At 41.7% G+C, this 20746-nt stretch overlaps 1 long non-coding RNA gene across 1 annotated transcript in view; it reads right to left on the bottom strand.

The window, feature by feature from the left end:
• Positions 1–1637: 1637 nt before the first annotated feature.
• Positions 1638–20746, bottom strand: part of LOC135416728 (uncharacterized) — an 89433-nt gene continuing 70324 nt past the window's right edge. Inside the window, exons 3-4 of the long non-coding RNA XR_010431702.1 lie at positions 2565–2696; positions 1638–1939 (exon numbers count right to left, since the gene is read on the bottom strand). This is a non-coding gene — a long non-coding RNA (uncharacterized LOC135416728). The remainder of the gene's footprint in view (positions 1940–2564; positions 2697–20746) is intronic.

Here is a 20746-nt window from a genome sequence, read left to right as displayed (position 1 = left end):
TCCCAGCTCTGCAAGCTTCTGCTCCAAGCATTAATTTGCTTAAAGAGTAAAATTATTTTAATCACACATGCACCCTTTTCAGGCACGTTGCCTCTATTTTGTTCAGGATTTTGAGGAATTTCATAACAGTGCTCTTACATCATTGCACCCAGACACAATGTGAACCATTGTCAGATAAAGCATGTTTTTTACATTTGCATAAGCGTGTAGCTTCCCTTTCTATTACCCAATGTTTCCCTTTTCCAATTATGAATGTTTCAAATCACGCACATTCCTCTGGGGGATGATAAAGACATTCTTAATTTAGGAAAAACAACGCTCCCTCATCAAAGCAGGGTGGTTGTAAGTTACCTGTTCCTAAATGATGATCAAGGCCATGTCAGAGTGTGGTGCAAAGCAGGGCACACAGGAGAGGTAGGGTGCTTCCAACTCCTTCATGGTAGGTCAGCTCCCCAGCATGAAGGACCCGGACAGCTGTGATTAGACACCAGCATGTTCCCAGACATTGATAACTCTCCTTATGGACTCGAGGGGAAGAAGTGTGATAGCAACGATCAAGATAAAGAAATGAGATAGTAGCTGCTGGTCTGATTGACATTGTGCTTGAGTGTTCTCACACAAAGCCCTCTCTCTGTGCCTGACATGCAGGCGCTGCATTCCCAACGCATTCTTGCAGCCTACACCACGTCCCCGAACAATAGCCAGCCTTCTTTCACTCTCCTGCCTCCTTTCTGTGAACAGCACTCTGTTGACAACCGAGTCTGTTCTCACTCCCGAAGAATTCAAAAAATTGGACGATATAAGGACAGACTGTGACTTCCAGGAGGCATCTTAAAGCATCCTATTTTTAAAGTTGTGGTTTGGTGCTTCTCTTTCTGTTTTGTTTTCTGTTTCAAAGGAAACCTCCAAAAATGCAGTTACCCCACAAATCCGTCCTCAGACCAGGGAGCTGCTCTGAATGCAGCACCACTAATAGCTCTAAAATGCAAATACATGGATGACTTTCTCTGTTTGACCATTCCAGAACAGCCTTTCCCCTCTAAACTTTAATGTTAATGTTGAGTGCCAAACTGGTAACCCCTGTGCAGTCGAAATGTTTGCACAAGAAAAACAGATGCGGTGACACTGGTTTGCTTTCCTTGCCAACCAGACCCAGGCCTAAAATGGACAGGAGACATGCAAGGTTAAGAAAGTCCAGCCTTCCTAACACTTATGTCAACTTTTGTTCCCAAAGAATAATGAGTTTTGGTCAGATGGGAAGGATAAATATGAGCAATGTGCATCTTTCTCTCCTTCATCACACACGAGCAAACCATGCTCCCCAGGACAGCCCAGTGGCTGACAATGAACCAAAACCAACAGAAGAGATGAGAAATCTCTGTGCTGGACTTGCTGGCATGTTATCTCTGTCTTTGGCTGGTGATACACATCTACACCTGGGCAGTACATCCCATAAACCATGAGCACTTATAAACCAGGAGAGGAGAGGAGGGGAGAGAAGAAGAGAGAAGAAGAGAGATGAACTTGCTGCATTGCTACACTGTTCCACTTTTCATGGCACTACCAGTCTAACAGAGACTCGAAAATGAGCAAAATCTCTAGTCTGGAAAAAAAAAAGAAAAAAGGACACATTTCAGTGTATTTTCACAGTAACATTTCTGTTGCTGATATCCTTGATTTTGAGCAAGTGTGCACATGCACATATGCTATTTCCACCTATTCAAGAAGCCCGATGAACTTGGAGAAGCCTGTCTAAACACTGCTTACACAAAACTGCAGCACTGTCTGCATCACACTTCAGGACCTTGATGTATAAGGATGCCTCAAGGAAAGCCTCTCTTTTTGAGGCCCTGTTTGTTCTTGGCTTCAGACTTCGCTGGGTGGATCTGGCACAATCAAGGCCAAAATGGAACATCAATGAACAAGGGTGCTGGCGTCACTGAAAAATGAAAACAATTGGAAAATCACAATCAAAGGAAGGTGAAAGATCTAGTCCCAGGGCTTCCTGCTTCAGCTGAGAGTTTATTCAGATGGCCACCAGATAATCTAAGCCAGATAGAGGGCACATTGACTTATGATGATGTTTATTCTCTTGGCTTTGTTAGCTGTCAAATGCAAGAGCAGTTTGTCCTGGATGCATTTTATGCCCTCCCATTTCCACACGTCTTCAGATTTAGGCTTTGATTTATGGTGCTGCCACTGAAGCAACATGGAATTGTCAAAGGGGCAAGATAATAAGAGATATAAATGAATGAGAAAAAGCAAGAAATTTCTATCCTCTAGCCTCTTTCACGATGCAATTCTGTAGGGCATCATTTCTATAGCAATGAAAGATGCTTAGTATCAGTATTTCCCACACAGTAGTGAAAAGGGACCATAGCATGCAGAAAATCAGCCCCAAATCATGCTAAGTCTTCCTGGAATCAGTTGATTCAGGTACCAGCTACTCTGAATTAGATAATTTACCTGTCAAAACAATACTTAATACAGGGACAAACTAGTGTATATGGGAACCAGAAGCCAAAATCAAGTCATTTAACCAAGTTAAATCCTGGTTAGTTTACCTTCACTGTTCATGAGTTGATAGACTGTGGTATCTTCACAATGAGAGTTAAACTCACTGGAGGAATCTTCACTGGGAATACACAGGCTCCAGCACTGGAAATCAAGGTGGGATCAAGAGGACAGATACCAGCCTAGGCAAAAAGAACAAAAAGAAAAAAGACACGACTTATGGCAGTAGCAGCATTGGTGAACAGAATATGCACATTGGAGAGCTGGTAGAATGTTTAGCCCGACTTGTTCCACACTGGAGAAAACTGTGTTCGTGGTTTTCCTGGCAGAAATCGTTTGCATTTATTATCCCTGCTGTAGCCTCGCTGAAACCTGGGACTTGCCCTAAGAGTTTGGGATTTCTAGCTCCAAAACCAAGTTTCTGAAGCAACAGAAAGGAAACATTTAGTTAAGTGCAGCGCTGGTGGGACTGCTGAAGCAAATGCATCTCCTTTGCAGTTTTAAAGACGTTCATGAATTTGGTAAATGCTAAAATTTGAACCAGTCAGACCAACTGGTATGTCCTTGAAGTCTGTTTCTGTCCCATCCACAGCCATGTCCAGGATGACCATATTTTCAAAATATACTCATTACAACATAATTCTGAAATGTATCTTTTCTGCTCACTGCTGTTGCACTGGTGTTTTCTCCCAGGTTTTACATTTGGTGCTCCTAAACCTGGGATTTGTCTCACGTATCAGAGCAATCACATTACTCAGGTGCTACAGCCACTCCCCTTCTTCTGTGATACAATTTATGTTCTGGAAGCTCTTCAGTCACAGAACCCCAAAATTCACTTTGCATAATAAACACTCACTACAGGTCACTGAAGTTTCCTGAAGGCTGGCTACCAGTAACAATTTTAATAATGTTTGCTCAAGTATTTAACTTTAAATGGATGCTTAAGATCTGCAGCTGAACTGTCCATTTGACTGAGCTGAGAGCAAGAGTGATGGACCAGTGCAATCAGGGACTGAACAGCTTCAGAGCTGTCACAGATTCCCAAATTGTTGTCTACAGCAATGGTAACACAGACATTGCTGAGCTTCCTGTGTGGCTGTGCACAAAAAATGAGAATGAACAGAAACACTAAGCTCTGCTGTTGGCTGACTTCAACCTCAGGTCTACTATCTGTCTGAAATCACAAAACAAAATAGCAAAGGAAAGGTTTTAATGACCTACAAGCCACAGAATGTACCTACTATACCATAATGGAGTCAAAGAATGGAATCATAGAATCATTTAGCTTGGAAAAGCCCTCCAAGATCACTGGGTCCAACCACTGCCAAGGCCACCACTAAACCATGTCCCCCAGTGCCACATCTACATGGCTTTTAAATCCCTGCAGGGAGGGGGAGTCCACCACTGTTCCAACGCCTGGCAACCCTTTCCATGAAGAAATTTTCACTGACATCAAATCTAAACCTACCCTGATGCAACTCGAAGCCATTTGCTCTTGTTCTATCGCTGGGAGAAGAGACCAACCCCCACCTGGCTACAAACTCTTTTCAGGGGGTTGTAGAGAGTGAGGAGGTCCCCCCTGAGCCTCCTTTTCTCCAGGCTGAGCCCCCCCAGCTCCCTCAGCCACCCCTCATCACACTTGTGCCCCTCTCCTGACTGGAGCACCCGCTGGCAAACACGGTGAGGGGCTCTGGCCCATCCATGTTCTCCACACCCTCAGTGCCAGGGCTGGTGAGGGAGAGGCATTTGAGCAAGATCAATCTGCAATAATTATGTATTACAAATATATTTATTCTGTTTAGGGAGAAACTCCTCTGAGGCTCCAGATGAGACATTTCTCACACATATTATTTAGCTTTTCCCGAGGCCTTAATGAATTGCTTTGAATTACAGACTTAGGTATTGATTAGCCTCATTCAGTTGAAATCTAGGCTTAGCAATCTATACTTGCCTATAGTTTATTTGTAATATTATTCCTAATAAAGAGCTGCAATTAATCCACATCAAGGAAAATCAATTAATACAGATTTGTATCACAAAGAAAGAAATCCTCCTCATATCTGCCCACTAATCCTGAAGCTTAGGTCTTTCTTTGCTACCAAGGAGGACAGATAAAAAATATTGATTTCACCCTATTTTTACAACTTACAGTGATACAATAATAGCACACAGAACAGACGGGGCTTATCAATTAAAACTATTTTTATATATGATGATACATGAGGACACACAATGCCTTTGTTCTCTGCATTATTAATAATTATTAATATGATGGGCTGGTAGTTCTCTAATAAGAATAATCACTCCATGCACAGCTCTACAAGAGTTCTGACTTCACTTTGGGAATGGTTGTGAATTTTGCAGCCTATTAATTACAATACAGTAATGGTTCTAGAAGTAAAATTGCAGTTATCTGAGCTGCATGGGAAAGGAGGACTATTCTGTGTAATTTTAGACTAATGATACAACATGAAGAATGTTATCCAAGCTAACATCTTTCTAATTTTAACCAATTCTACCTCCCGTTTTAACCAAGCTAATATCTAACCTGATTTATTAGAAATAATAATAATAAAAAAAATCTTATCAGAGTCTTCTTGCAGGAAGCATCTCATAAACACCACAAATTAGATTTTGCAATTTTAGAAGCCAAACTTTACCCTTGCTACGCAAAGAAGACAACAATGTGTCATTGTCCTTTCACAATTCCTACTGTAAACAGTTTATGTGATTTATTCCTTTGCACACTAGATAATTACATATTTTATACCAGTGTATCATCAGTATGTTGTTATTCTGACTGCCCCATAATAGAAATTGTGTATTTTCCCACTGCAGTGAATGCTATTCTTAACATACATTGGCCTCAAACAGCTAAAAATATCAGAGTTCTGTTGCCTGTGGGAAAGTTCTGCTGAAGTTATTTCTATTAGAAGTTTAATATTGGTCTCTTCCATTTCTCATACTGTATGTGCCATTCACATTTAATGCTCTCTCCTCTCCTATGCAATTACTTACAAGCACTTAAGTGTCACATATGAGGCAAATAATGCCCTAATTCACCCTAATTCTGACATTAATATGAATGATTGGGAATGAGATTAGGACTGAAGAATACCATTTTAAAATAAACTGTGATGACATAGCGACAGCTATACGAGGGATTAAAGAGTATGGATTATGGCAGGTTATGGTTCAGGATATCAAATGACACAGCTCTGTGTTTGTTCTGGCCAAGGACACCAGGCAATTAGAGGCTTGAACAGCCAACTGTAATTCTTACGCTGAATCTTTGGGTTACTTGTGGGGTTTGTTCAAGTCCCATGAGTTTTGTGACAGACAGTAGGTTCTGAAAAAAAAAATTCAGGGTCGCCTTGCTGTGAGCTGCCTGCACCCACAGAAAGCTTTTTTGGGAGGTGTTTAATTTATCTGGCAACCTAGAGCCAGTCTTACAGTGCAGGTACAAAGGAAAAGCTCTAATTTTATGAACATTCTCTTTTCAACCCAAGTTCATATAATCAGTGAAGATGCCACTGAATTAATGACAGTATTTATTTTCTCTGCTGTTGCACATTTAGATTTCTCTCCTAGTAATAGTATTTTTGCCTTTTTTTCTCCTTTCTTCAAAAGATAACAGAAGCCTATTTAGAAACCTAAATCCATGCACCTCAAGCAATAATGTGTTATACAGCTCTTTACCTACACAGTCTGATCCCCATTTTCCTGATGTCTCCATATAAAACTTATATTTCAAGCTGCTTAACAATCAATGTGGTTTCATTCAAGGAAGTGAGGAAGGAGATGAGAAACATGAATTATTCCCTGCTTCAATTATCAGATTTTGGGAAGGACCACAGAAGACACCATCAGCTTTTGACTCACTCATTTCTCTCTTAACATAGAAGAGAAAAATATTTTAGCTCCTGAAGGTCTGATCAAGTATTCACTGAAGTTTGCAAGTGAAGGAATATCATGATGGTTAGCAAGAATGAATGATGGTGCAGTTGAGAAACAACCAAAAAGCAATGAAATGGTTTTCACTTGCACTGTAACAAAAGCTCCTCTCACTGTGCTGTTCCCAGAATGACAACTATTTAAAAGTTGGAAGGTATTGAGGTAATAAAGTAATATGGTGTAATAAAGTAATGTGGTGTATGCATGTGAAAAATACTGTTGGCTAATCAGTTCTCCACGGGCCATTAGCAAGTGTTTTATAGACAACTTAGTTTTTATGGTACATGATTTTTAAATAAAATAATAGATGCACTAGTTGTGCATCAAAACTGGGAACAAAAGAGACGAGCACCAGCATCTATTCCATCATTGTACAGATGGAAACTGCTGGTTTCTCGTTATTGAGCTTGTGTTGGTTTAGATCAAAGATTATATGTTTAATTTTATGGATTTGGGAGACTGCACTTGGCTCATCCAAGACCAAATTTCCAAAGGAGGATTCAGCTCAAGTCACGGTCTCAGAGCTTGGCTTTGCATAAGGAAATACATGTTTAATGTACATCTTTAAAAATACATGTCAGGACATACGAAGTTCGATATATCGAGTATGAAGCCACTTTACACAGTTGGATTCTGAGAAAAGAAAGTTAGACATAAGTGTGAGGACATTTATTCCACAGTTCTATTTCCAGGATAATGTATTCCATGGTGTCTCCTAAATGGACTCTAGTAGGGCATGTATTTCAGAGCATCTGCACTCTGAATTCAAAATTTTCAGCAATACAGCAATAGATTATCCACCCTAATCTCCACTCTGTTGTTCTATGGAAAAGCAGAAGTACCCTGCCTTTAACATCCCTATTTGACAGCTTCCTTTTCATATAATCATGGGTGGTGTTTGTCATTTAGCTTTTTTGGAAGCTCATACCCACTTGGTATCTCCTGCATGCACTGGCACTCCAGAAAACCACTGTGCTCCTTTAAAATTCCTGGGTACAAATTTGTGATTATTTTGATCTTAACTCTGATTTCAGTAGTTTATGTTTAATAGAAACTCCTGTTAGAACTTATTACTGTTGGAAAGGAAAACTTCGAATGGTCCCTATACTTAATATGATATATGGTGTTTTTTCTGAAATAAAGACAATTTTATCCCTTTTATCTTATCATTCTACTATCTTAAGCTACTGAAACATATTAGTATTTGTCAGGTTTTCTTCCTAATGTATTAAAAAATGAGCCTGGTGGGTCCAGGTCTTCCTGGTCTCCTTATGGTTCTGTTATTTTTCTGCAATTTTAAGCTTCTCACTCATGTGTTTTGATACAAGCTTGCTCTTCTTCACATATAGAATTAAATATATACAAATGTAATAGCTATTTTCCCCTCTCCACTAAAATAAAACGTATTGATCTTTTTAACTACAGTAAATGCCTTTATTAATTGTGGCTTTTCTGAATACTCAGTTCAACAACTTCACTAGGATTACTTAAATGTTTAAAGTTAAGCACATGTTTGAACATCTCTTTGAATTGGGGTGTATCTGTTTCCAATGAAAGGGCAAAAAAAAGAAATAATAAAATTGATTGGTCTTAATCTGGAAATCTGAATAATTAATATGGAATAGAGCCAGTTTTTTAGCATAACTTCCTCTTAGTTCGTTCCCTTTCTTCTCTTCTGTTTCTGTTTGATCTCTGGATTTATTTCCACCTCTCACTCTGTTATTTTAAATCCATCATGCTTGTGTGTCATCCATGTCCTTGGGAGGGCCCTCTCCCAGATAATGTGCTGGGTGGAGTTTAATATACACGTGCACAGACACAGAAACACATAAACACACACATGCATGCTTGTTTCTTCACTTCTGCCTAATAATATTTTTCCAGCTGTTTCTGTGAGCTCAAAGTGCCTAAATGCAATGAATATCCTACTCATTAAACAACAATCATAAGTGAACATGAGCACATTAATACATGTGCATTAAAAAAATGTTTTCCTTTAAAGGTGAACTGCAAAGGGAATTGAGGCAGGGAAATAAATCCTCTCCCCCCCCCCCCCCTTTTTATTTAACATTTTTAAGCATTGCCTGTAAAGTTCCACTCTCCACTTCCCTCATCTCTGTCTTCTTGACATTTTGAAAGCCAGTTTGAGTATTTCTTAGGACAGAAGGTAGAGCTGTTGAGAATGACTGCATTGACCAAAGCAGATGCTGATGAGGGTTTGGGTTTCTGTAGATATAGGATTGAACATCAACATGTCAAAGTCCATCTAAACTAATTTAACTGTGCTGGCAAGAATTCTCTGTACACAAAAAGCTTGAGATACAGAACAACAACAATGAGTACATTAAAAAAAAAAATCAAGCTGTGAACTCTTTTAAGCTTTCACTGTAAATCATCAGCAAGCGATGAAAAGCATAAATGCAATAAAAATAATCATTTCCAGGTCACTGTTAAATGATGTGACAAATGCAGACAGGGATATTGTAATGTCGAGAACCAGAGAAGACCCAAATTCTGCCTCATCAGTCATTTCCTTTCTCCTTTCATTTCCTGCAGTTCCCATGCACTGTACCTCTTTTACACTTTTTCTCCTTCCTATTCACTTTTCCATCTTGTCTGCTTCCCTCACCTCTCAGCCCTCTGCAGCTGCTGATTTTACATCTTGCCAGGCCCCCTCGAGGAGCAAAAGCACAACAATCTTTCCCTAATAAGATTCTGGCACTTCCTCTTGAAGCTTCTTCCGGAACCTGGATGGGAACAAGCGTGTGAAAACGAGGAATAATGGGAATAAAACACAGCTCATGTCTTTGGAACTTCAGAGGGGCCTTGAACTGAGTGCTGAGGGCAAAACATGGTGCTTGCCAGATCTGATCCCAGCACAAACAGAGTAAATTCAGCGTCAGGACTCTGAAATCCAGCAGAGCAGGAGTTTCTGAAAGCTGCCACCGAGTGCTTGGGGCCCTGCAGAACTGAGCATCAGGGCAATCTGTAATAACACTGTTTCAGCCATATTCTGTTGCTGATACACAATTCATCACATTGATGAATGCAGTGAGAATCAAAAGGTATCAGTCAGGCCACCAGAATTTATTTCTAGTTAAATCACTTGTCTGCTTTGGAGTTCTTACACCTCACTTTCTCTTTACCTCCTCTCTAGAGCATTTGCATCAAAGTGGGAGCCATCGGAAGGTGGCTTAACCCAATCTCATCCCTCTTTTGGTTTGGTTCTGTAGGCACTTCTGTGAGGTGAATAAATCATCAATTTATGATTCCCCAATGACATATCATTGGGGAACTGCAAAACACCTTGGGGAACATTCTACAAACACACTGACACTTCATATGTGTTTCAAGAAAACATACATGCATGCCACACAATCTGGAATATACACACATATATGTATGTGTATTTACACACATGCACATGTACATAAATCTCTGCATGTGTACATATCTGGTTCCTCACAGGAAGTTTACCAAAATGAAAGTAGAACACAATATTAATAAATTTTAAATTCATGATGCTGTTTTTTTAATAGCTGGATATGATCCTTCACTTATTTAAAAAATGTCTTTTGTTTCCAAAATTTCTGTGGTAGTCCAGAAGGATGGTCATAGATCCTGCAAGTCTGTGCATCCTACCTGCTGGCAAAAGGTGTATCCACGAAAATTAGCTCAGACAAACCCAAGTCTAAGGGGTTGATCTGCATTTTGGTGAGTTAATGAGAGTTCCACTGGTGTGAATGACTGCTGGGAAAGGATGTCCTTCTGCACATACCAAAAGGGCTGCAAGAAGATGGGGTCATGGAGCAGAAACTTTCTATCCCAAATCTGGAAATCCTGCCAGCCCAATGTGGCAAGCCAGCTATGACAGAGGCTGTGCAACTGTGTTCCTGGTGGGGTCAGGGGGACATGGGCCACATGTTTGAGGGCAGAAAACTGTAATTCAGCAATGGAAATCACATATTGCAGTCTGATGGATGTAAATGGAATCAGTTCCTGAAAGAACTTGGCTCGACAGCCTGGAAAAGGGCTCGGATTTTTGTCTTTGCTTATTTTCTAATTGCTGATCCACTCTGGTTCTGTCACACATGTTTCCTACAGTGAGGATCAGTCATTCTGCCTTCACTGTGTCTTCCCCACAGCCTCAGGACATGCCTGTTGCTCCAGCTTTCTTCTCTCGTGGTCTTGGCCCTTTTCATGTCACACTTCCCACAACTCGGGTACAAAATGGGGACTGCCTGATGTGGGGAGCACCATGTCCCTCTGTTTCCTGACTGCACGCCTGTCCTGGATGGTGTAGGCATGAGATCCACCCCGTCTGCTTCCACTGCCACAAGAAGTGCTGTCATTAATTACATTATCACCTGCGCTTTTGCAAAAATGATGGAAAAATGGCCACGGCAACAGAAGAATTTAATAGCAAGACTGTTACTGGAGTAGTATGTACAGAGTCCACTGTGGGTGGAGTAGTTAAACTCCCTGTAGTGAGTTTGAGCCTTATTCAGAAGAAAATATGCCACTTACTCCCCACCAGTGCCTCCCATACACACTCTGAAAGCCTCCCATTGAAGGACTGAGTTAGCACATGACATCTGATGAGATCACAGCGTGGGGCAGGCTTGGCTGTAGGCACTACAAAGGCTTCAGCATCTCTCTGTCAACAGTTTGGCTTGTGTTTTTTTGGTGAAAGCTTGTGATGTCACTCCTGTCTGGTGTTGCTGGCTGGCTGGCCCTGCTCGAGGCCTGCCAGGAAAACCACCACAGTGCGTGGCCATTCCTGTCCAAGACCTGCTGGCCTGGTCCTGGAATTTGGTCATCCAGGAGGAAAAATGTCCTTCTTATCACAGGGACTGTGATGAATGGCAGATTTTGGTTGCAAAAAGGCCAATCAGTATCAGCCTCCTGTCACCTGCCTCTGCCAAACAGATGGTAGGAGGCAGGAGGTTTGCTTTCTTCTCTACCTGATTTCTGTGCCTAATTCCCAGGATTTAGTGCCAGAGTGGAAGATTTTGCATGTGCCACTTAGGGGCAAACTTCCAAATGAACATTTTCAAGGTGTAAAACATGGAGCTGGAGGCAGAGGTGGTTTTGCACACTTACCTGGAGTCATTTAGGCAATTTATTGCATCACACCTAAGTGACATTGGGTGATATCACACTGGTAACATGCATGTCTGTGTACACTAGTATTTGTGACTTAGCTGGTATGGGGCTCTTGAGTAATTCATGGTGGATAATCTACTCACAGGAATTCAGTTTTGTTTGCTGCTCTCCTGCATTGCACACACCCTTTGACAACACACAAACAAATGAGCAAAGGACATTTTACCATTCCAATTTTCAGATAAACTGATACAACAAACATCCCTCTTTCCCGTAAACATATTCCTATCATAGCCCTATTCTCCTATTCCTATTTCCTACCCTGTAACCCACTCACTTTTTCATATTTTGCTTCAGCTTCAATACTTACTTCAATGTTACTTTTTGACACTCAGGGAATAGGCTTAACCCAGGTAATAGGAGCAAGAGGTTCTTGGCACAGATCAGGAGCTACTGTACTTGGCACTGATTAGATTAACACCAGGAACCACATTAGAGAGGGCAGTGTAATCTTTATGGCCATCACTTACTTGCTGAGAAAGTTCACATCTTCCAGTTAACAGCACCTCTGCCGGTGATTTCTTTGGTAGATGATGATATGCACTTAAAGGAAAAGATTAAACAGCCTTTTGCCTCTCTTTAAGACATCTAGTCCCTACTGGCAGTGGGCAGCAGTTTTGAAAGAGCCTAAAGCCTATTTTCCAGAAGGATTTAGTCACAGACTTTCACATAAGCTTATTCATCCTGGTCCCGGGGTTGTGGTTACACACACATTTCTCCAGGACATGGAGTCAGCAGGCGATGTCCACTCTGGCTCACCACTGCCTGATCCCATGCTCCTGCCACCCCTCCATATCCATGCAGAACAAAGAGGGCAGTGTAGGACCTACCACAAACAGCCCTGGATGGTGGCAGCATGACTTGGCTGGAGCCAAAAGTGCCACAGAGAAAAATGTTTGCGGAACCACAGCTTCGAGCGCTTCTGAGCTGGGTAAATTAATGATGTTCACCGTCCTCCATCCTGCCAAAGCTAGACTGCTACCAATTCCTGAGCTCTGCAGATAACCCAGGTAGATTCCCACGTCACTCTGACAGGTGTCCAGGTGCTTTAGATGCTTCTGATGCATTTTACACTACTGCTGCTGGTTTGGGTTTGCCTCATCCAATGGCAGACACGGCGCTGTTCATGCTCCAAGAAGCTAAGTCCCATCAATTACCATGTTTCAACGAAGCAAGCAAGCATGAAAGCACCTGGAGATGGACAGCCCTGGGCTAACAAATCCTGATCCCTCAAGCTCTAGTGCTTTGCCTACTGCAAACACACTATCTGACAAGCATAAATCACAAACTTATTATGTAATGGCCATGCCGTTCCACGGACAAAGATGCATTTCACAGAGAGTATGGTTTTAATAAACAGGCAGCCTTTCAGTGGCTAGACTGGAATAAGCCAGTGATCTCAGTCCAGTTCCTGTTGGAAAGGTGGTCACAGCACAAAAAGCACCGGCACAGATGGGTGGATTGTTAAGGGGCTGCAAGAGAAGCTGAATAGAACCTTCCTCGCCCAGGCGGGTCATGGCAGCAGTGCCATTGCCCTCAGCAGCCTGGGATGAGCCAGGGGTGCCTGGCCCATGGCTGTGCCAAGGGGTTGGATCCCTTGGGTGCCTTACTGGACTTCTCATGCCGAGTGTGTGCACAGCCCTTTAATTAATTCACCTCGACGTTCCCATGCAGTAAACGGGGGGATACACAGGGCTGACTGAGTTATGACCCAAACCCACATGTGCAGAGCATGCACTTCTGAAATGCAATGGGAAATATTCATTATTCTTGGATAGAGCTCCCTTTGAGTTCAGCAGTTACAGCAGCTGTCGTCATTTACTGCATTAGCAAGCACTATTTCTGTGAATTTATATCAGCGTGTCCCGGGGTTCTTTGCCAGCAGTATGCTTAACCCACTGCTGCAAAATAATCCCATATATATTGGCCACATATTTGGGATGTTATGATTAGACTTTTTTAGTGGGTGTTAGGAATTATTTTTATAAATGTAGCATGTGTGTATGCACAAGGGTTTTTACAATCAACTTTAAAAAGGCAAGAAATATATTTTCATTCTCTAACTTCTATTTTGACTTGGTTCTCACTGGTTTCTGACAGGTATCAAGCTAATAAAGCCATGCTGGTCCTGTGAAATATTTAGGAAATAACCAAATTTTAAAAAAAATGTAATTTGGGGTATTTTTTTCCGAATTATGGTTTTTACATATTTCCCACAGACTATCAAATCTGTCATTATAATGGAACAGGTGTTGATATCTGAGGATGTCTGATATCAGTCAGAACACTGACAGGTCTATGCCTTTAAAAAGTAGAGGTATTACTCTTTACTTTACTGCAATGTGAAGTTCCAAGCCATGCAAAAACCTTGTCTTTCTTATAACATCACCCTTAACATATATTAAAATATATGTTGATGGTATCTCAGGCAGAAACATCTTCAAATTTTAGTTGTTATAATGATACCAAAAGGTTAACTTTCGGGTTTCTTTTTTTTTGTTCAGCTTTTAGACCCCAAAAGCTTAAGTCTGCAGAGAAAATGTATATTCCAGCAGCAACACATCTGCAGATTATTTCACAGACAAATCTGTTCTGGAAAATTAATTCTAAAAATTGGTTATATGGAGGAGTATCAATCTTACTAATAATAATCCCAAAACAGTAGAATCTAGTGCAGTTAAATGGTATATGTGACTGCAGTTTGAATGGGGAAATACAGATTTGGGAACAGCATGTTTCTAAACCTTTTTGGTATCTTTTGCTGATATACAATTCAGGTACAGGATACATTAGACATTTCCTTGTGGGTCTCACCCACTTAGGATATAAATCTGCCACCACAGACCAGCTCCAGAGTTTGTCCCTTAAGTCAAGCTGTAGGGGCTGCTGTAGAATTTGAGTTGCCAGACAAAATGTCACGAGAGGATTGTCATGTTCCTTACAAAGCTCTTGTCATATTTGCAGACACTGTGGAGGACATTTGACCACATTTAATGGTTGGGACTCAGTGATCTTAGAGGTCTTTTCCAGCCTTAATGATTCTGTGATGCTATGATCTTTTGCCACAGAGTGTCTGAAAACTTACATTTCCTCTGCCACTGAAATCCAAAGGCCTCTGGGGTGGGGGTACTACAGCTCATTGCTCCAGAGTTTGAAGCTGAAGATGCAGGTAGGTGCTTTCCCCAGTGAACATTTTCTTCCATTTTTTTAAATATTTCTGCTATGGGACACTATTCTGTCTTATTTCTTTCTGCTCCTTCCCTCCCTCACACCTTTTTAATGAGCCATTTATATCTCAAGTTAAAAGGACAGTCCCATTAAGCTGAAGGACAGACACATCTGCTCTGATTTCCCTGTGCCCCGACACTGATTCAACACAAATACAGTTTCCCAAAGGGCTGCTAGAGTTTTACCCTAGCAAGGGAAATTCTGGGGCTGTAGGAATTCCTATTTCTGATCAGTCTGCCTTGTCTTTTTCCAGATCTGCATAGCTGAACCTAGATAAAGGTGGGAATGTTCTCCAGCAAGCCAGAACTCACAGTCCCTACTCAAATCAGCAATTCAAGTCTGTCATGGTGTCTCAGCAGACTTGAGTTGACTTGTTGATCCTCTTGTGCTCAGAAAATTGCTGTCTGGCACCTTCAGTGAGACTGAATTTTCTGACTAGAATAACGAGCAGAACTTTTCCATGCATCAGTGAGCCAGGGAAACAGGGATACTCCTTGAAACAGTTGCTCCCTCAGGGCAGAGGAAACAAGGAACAGGAAAATAGAGCAAATTACAGAAACCTTGCACTACTGAGCTGGAGCGTGGGCTGGTATCATCATCCTTCAGAGCCTTGCTCCAGAAGAATTATAGATCCTAAAACAGTTTGAGTTGGAAAGAACTTTAAAGATCATCCAGTTCCAACCTCCCACCACGGGCAGGGACACCTTCCACTATCCCAGGTTGCTCCAAGCCCTGTCCAACCTGGCCTTGGACACTTCCAGGGATGGCACAGCCACAACTTCTCTGGACAACCTGTGCCAGGGCCTCACCACCCTCACAAGGAAGAATTTCTTCCTGATGTCTTATTCTGTAGCCAAGTCTCTTGCAGCTCAGTGGCAGGACCGTAAAGGATGTAACACGGCACAGAGTAGGAACAAGTGGAGTAAAACTAACTGAGGGGTCTGACTCCGTGAAGACATCCTGTTCCTACATTGACTTCCTCACAGGACACTTTGTTCCCTGCCAGACTGGATCTGCCATCCAGAGAAAATCATTGCAATAAATTCTAGGCAGTGATATGACCGTCAGATCCTGTGGGACGTGGAATTCAGGGAAAGTTGTGGGTGCTGAGATTAGACTTTCAGATAAACAAATCCCAAGGGGTGTTGTGCTGGGCACTTAACATTTTTTAGTGAGCTACAGCATTGAGTCTTTTGGAAAAGAGTCCTCATTCATTCTTGTTTGGAATGGCAAGAGCCTCCATCTATGAACTGCCTTGATGTTTTTGCATTATCTGCTATTAAAATCAAAGTAGTGTGTTGCCTCATACTTCAGCACTACCTGCAAGGGATAATCTGTCACTAATGCCAGAAGATAATAACCACTAAATGAGTGAGTTGGGGTTATAGATACTCTCCAGTCCCTTTATTACTTAGGTAGAAAAAGGTGTTTTGAAAATAAAGCAGGGTTTGAGCAAAGAATCATGGCAATACCATGAGCTACACCTCAGTAGCATCTCTCTGGCTGCCTTGGAACTGAATATGCTTTACTGCATATTCTCCTTCCCAGAGGTATTTTTGCTTATTTAAAGGCATTCATATGCCTTTTACTTGCCCTGCATTAGTAAGCACAGAGAAGCATAAACTGTTTTCAGCCTGGCCACAAAATATTGTGTTTGCTTACCTAAAAGCACCATCAATTTTGTGTAAAAGCCACACCTTCAGCACCATGAGTCTACCCACCATCCATACATTCTATCCCAAATTGAAAGTTATGCACGTTCTTGCTAACCTAGTTTTGTGTGTGCATGTGTATTATTTTTTTTTTTAACAATAGGCCTAAATCCATATTAATGATCCAAAAAGTGACCAGGCCTCAGCACCTTTTGTCCTCTATACATTAACTATCCAATAATCAACAGTAGCTGTCCTGTACTCTGGTGTCTTTAGCCTAATTCAGAGGGACAGATATTTATCATCACCCTTGAATTGGGTGACCCATTCTGACAGGTCGACATCCTTATTTATGTAACAATGTCATAGACAGTAACTGCTAATGAGTGGAGTGACGCAGAGGTCTGTTAGATGGAAAGGCAGAGGAAAGCCGAAAAGGGCATGAGGGGTTAATGGGACTTTTCTGTTCCAGCCTCCTGGGATGTGTAATTATGCTCTAATAAGAAATGAATGTATTGATTAGATTAGTGTGCAATTGTGTCCGTGTGCACACGTATAGTGCATGCATATAGACAGTCATTGTGTGCCTCTGTTTGCTTCAGTATGTGTTTTAACCTACAGTATCTTTGTGCCTTGGCCAAAAACAAGCAGAGCACTCCCACAGCGCTCTTCTTGTCCTCACTGTGGCAAATTCCTTGTTTCGACTGGAGTTTATCTGAGTAAAGGCTGAATTTAGCCTCAGTAACCACCAAATAAGGGCCTCAGGATTAGTCCCTCACAAACAAATGACTTCCTATTTGCATTGTTTGGTATAAACACCCACCATCACTTAAGAGAGCAGCAAAAGCAGCCAATGCATTGTAAACAGTGTCATCTGCTTAGGAGACCCTTCCACCAGCCAAAGTAGGCCATGCTCATCCCCAATGCACATCCACTTCCAGCAGCCTGCTTACAGTAGGGAGGAATTTGGCCCGGCATTCTTTCTCATCAGGCAAAATATGTTCTCTGACAGGTCAAGGAAAGTATCCTTCACACGCTCACAAAGGGCCGATGCTCCGCCGCATCTCCTGAGTGTGTGTGATCTGAACTTGGGGGTGAATTCCCTCGATGGGAAAGACACAACAATAGAGAAAAGCAGGGCGGGGGGGGGGGAAGGAAAGCATGTCTGAAAACTAGAGCTGCCCATGGCCCAGGAGGTGAAAGAATGCAGCTGATAGTGGTGCTCTCCCTGCAGCCTCTCGCTGACGCTAATACGGGGAGGCAGCAGAATTGTGGCTTTTGATACCTCACACACACTGTACAAATTCCAGCTCAAAGCAGGGCCTTATACGTCCTGTGGGCCTGTGTGTGGCGTCTGAGTTAGTCAGGAACAATCAGGGCCAGGCTGGCAGCAGGAATAGGCTTTTTGGGTCACCACCTCAGCCCCTTGTGCCTGGGACAACGAAGGCCGCGGCACCAGCGCGCACAGGCCTGTGACAAATTAGTACCTCCAGTCGCACACTGAAGAAATAAATTACTTTCTAGTGACTCCCTCTGGAAGGAAGCAGCATTATTAGGCTCTAATGGGATTTCCTTCTATCCCACTCTTGACTAGGACCTTTGTGAGTCAACGGGGAGGGGGGGAAAGGAGAACTGAGGGATTCTCATGTCTGAGGAGGGCCCGCTTCACCCAACCATAACTTCTGTGGATCGTGGCTCGGGTTCCAGACGTGACACTCAGGAAAGGCTGTAGTACAGGGATGTGAAAAAGGACTTACCAGGCAAGATTTCCATACATTTCAGAAATGTTTGAACTATGTAATATAAGAATACACTGTAGAATCAGTGTCAAAAAAGAAGAATCTCTTGGAAAGGAATTCTCATTAATATATTTTTTTTCCTAAAGAGTGAAAGACAGAGAGTATTATAATACAGCACTTGCAACGTGGAGATCAATGGAGCCCTAAAGTCTGAGGGATAATGATTAAACACAATTCTCTCCCTTTGCCATTCTACTGCAAATTTTTCCATCAGAGGAGCACTGAGGAGGCAGGTTTTTTTAAGTATTTTGATGTATAAAATAATTAAGGGAACATATTCATAAAAGAGAATGTATTTATATTCCCCACAAGAGAGACTTAAAATCCAAGCTAGACCTAACTGTGAAGGTTGACCTTCTAAAAATTTGCCTCAAGGGTCAAAACAGAGAGTAAAAACCTGGAAGTGGTGATGGCTGTAGGGGTGTTACCACTGACTTCAAGAGGGTTGAGATCACACCTGAAATGAAAGCACTGGAGAAGGAACAGCCTGGGAAAATCGTGGTGTTTTCTTCCATATAACGTGTGATGTTTAAGCAAGTTCAGCATCCAGGCTGAATAAGAGAAATACCCTCTGAAGGAAGAAGCATTTCTAGCACCACAGTTCAAATCCAGGCCTGAAAGGCGGATGCAGGCGAGTTAATTTTTCAGCAACTGCTGGCCCTTTGACTCCCAATAGCTGAGGGTTGGTTCACATTTGAACGTTCACACAAAACTGATTTCCCCATTATATTGATGGGAACTTTGTAATGCAATGAATCATCTTCAGCTGGCTGATTTATTTCACAGGGCGACTTGAGGCAGCAGACATGGAGCAAGGTAGCCCAAACTAAGATGGAATATCCTTCCCTGTCCCATTTATTAGTGTCAGCATCAGCATAAGCTTTTCTCCTTAATGGTCCGATCTTTCATTCAGGCCATAGAGGATCCTGAGAAAGTTTTCCTCGTTTCTTTATATTTTGCCAAACTTCTAAGTGAGCTCCTAAAAACTTATTGAAAGAGCATTACTCAGGCTGACACATTCCATTTATTTCAATATGGTGACAAAGAGGGAAGATCTAGCTAAAAATATTGCAATGGCCTTATGGGATACTTATGGGGTTTTTTAAATGTAATACATCACAATAGAATACTTTGTTTTTGTAGAAGGGCATTCTGTATTCGCCCAAAAAGCTGCTGACTTAATCATTAGTTATGATGAGAAGAGATTTAGTGCTCTCTTTCTTTACACTGTCACTGAGAACAATGTCTATGAAAAAGCCTATGCTTCCCATTATAAATCACTATAAGCTCCATGAAAATTTCTCCTCTACCCTGGGGTTTAAGTGAGCAGATACTTGGGGATGCAGACTCCCAATAGTAGCACTTTATGCCTGGCTGTACAAGTTTATGGAATGCTATGGTTCACCCTAAGTCCAGGCACTACCAGTGCACGCAGTTCCCATTGTTCAGCAATTTATGAATGGCTAGTCTCTGACATAAAATTAAATACCTGCCAGTTTCCCCCTCTTCCTTTTCAGCCTGTATGTATTTTTAAAATGTCTTAAAAATGTAGCCAGTTATCACTTTTAGCATTAAAAATATGTATTACCGTTTATCATCAGGCTGCCTTTCAGAAACACGATGTACCCTCTGCTCCTTCATCCTCTAAAGTTCACAAGAAACCATTTCAGATCTTATTTAGGGCAAGCAAGGGTTTGGAATTAAAGCTAAGCAAAAAAGAAATGGTTTATAGGCACTCTCTTCACTGACTGAAGAACACTGTGTCACATCACCCTAAAAGGACAACTTGACCTCAAGCGATTTCTGGGGGGAGTTTTGAGATGTATAAGCATGTCTCAAAATAATTTGTATAAGAAATAGAGATTTAGAGACCCAGAATTGACTCTCCAGGTTTGAAAGTCTTTAACCTTCTTCCCTGCCTTCCTTCCTCCCCCTTATCCTAGTAACATACACTGGCTGGATTTTATTGTATAATTTTGCAAAGAAAAAAAAAAAAGGCAACCGTCGTACACATCTGCCAGCATTTTTTTTATTTGTTGGCCCAAGCTGACAGCTCTTTTTTGTGTTTCCTAGTTTATCAGAAGCCTATCAAAATGTTTTGAAGAAAAGGAGCCAGGACATTTTCCCTAGATTTTAGTGTCCTCTAATATTCAAATTCATTCTTCAGAGTTTGTTTCTTATTTACTGCTTTCCCCATGTCTTGAAGATAATATTCTCATTCCAAGAAGCAGAGTTCACCACAAACTGTCTCAAATTTGTCCTTTACTGGTTTCGAGTCTGTGAGCCCTGTTCAAAATTCGTATCACTGGGTTCAGTTTGAAAGGCAGGACTTTGATTCAAAGTTCTCAGCCACCCACACTGGACCTGAAAGGCCACTAGAAATAGCCCTTGTCTGCTTTGTTTCTCAGGAACCAGAATAGACACATTCCCTCT

Source organism: Pseudopipra pipra, chromosome 6 (genome assembly GCF_036250125.1).
Source record: "Pseudopipra pipra isolate bDixPip1 chromosome 6, bDixPip1.hap1, whole genome shotgun sequence".
Classification (NCBI taxonomy): Eukaryota; Metazoa; Chordata; class Aves; order Passeriformes; family Pipridae; genus Pseudopipra; species Pseudopipra pipra.
This window is presented reverse-complemented; position numbering and strand designations above follow the sequence as displayed.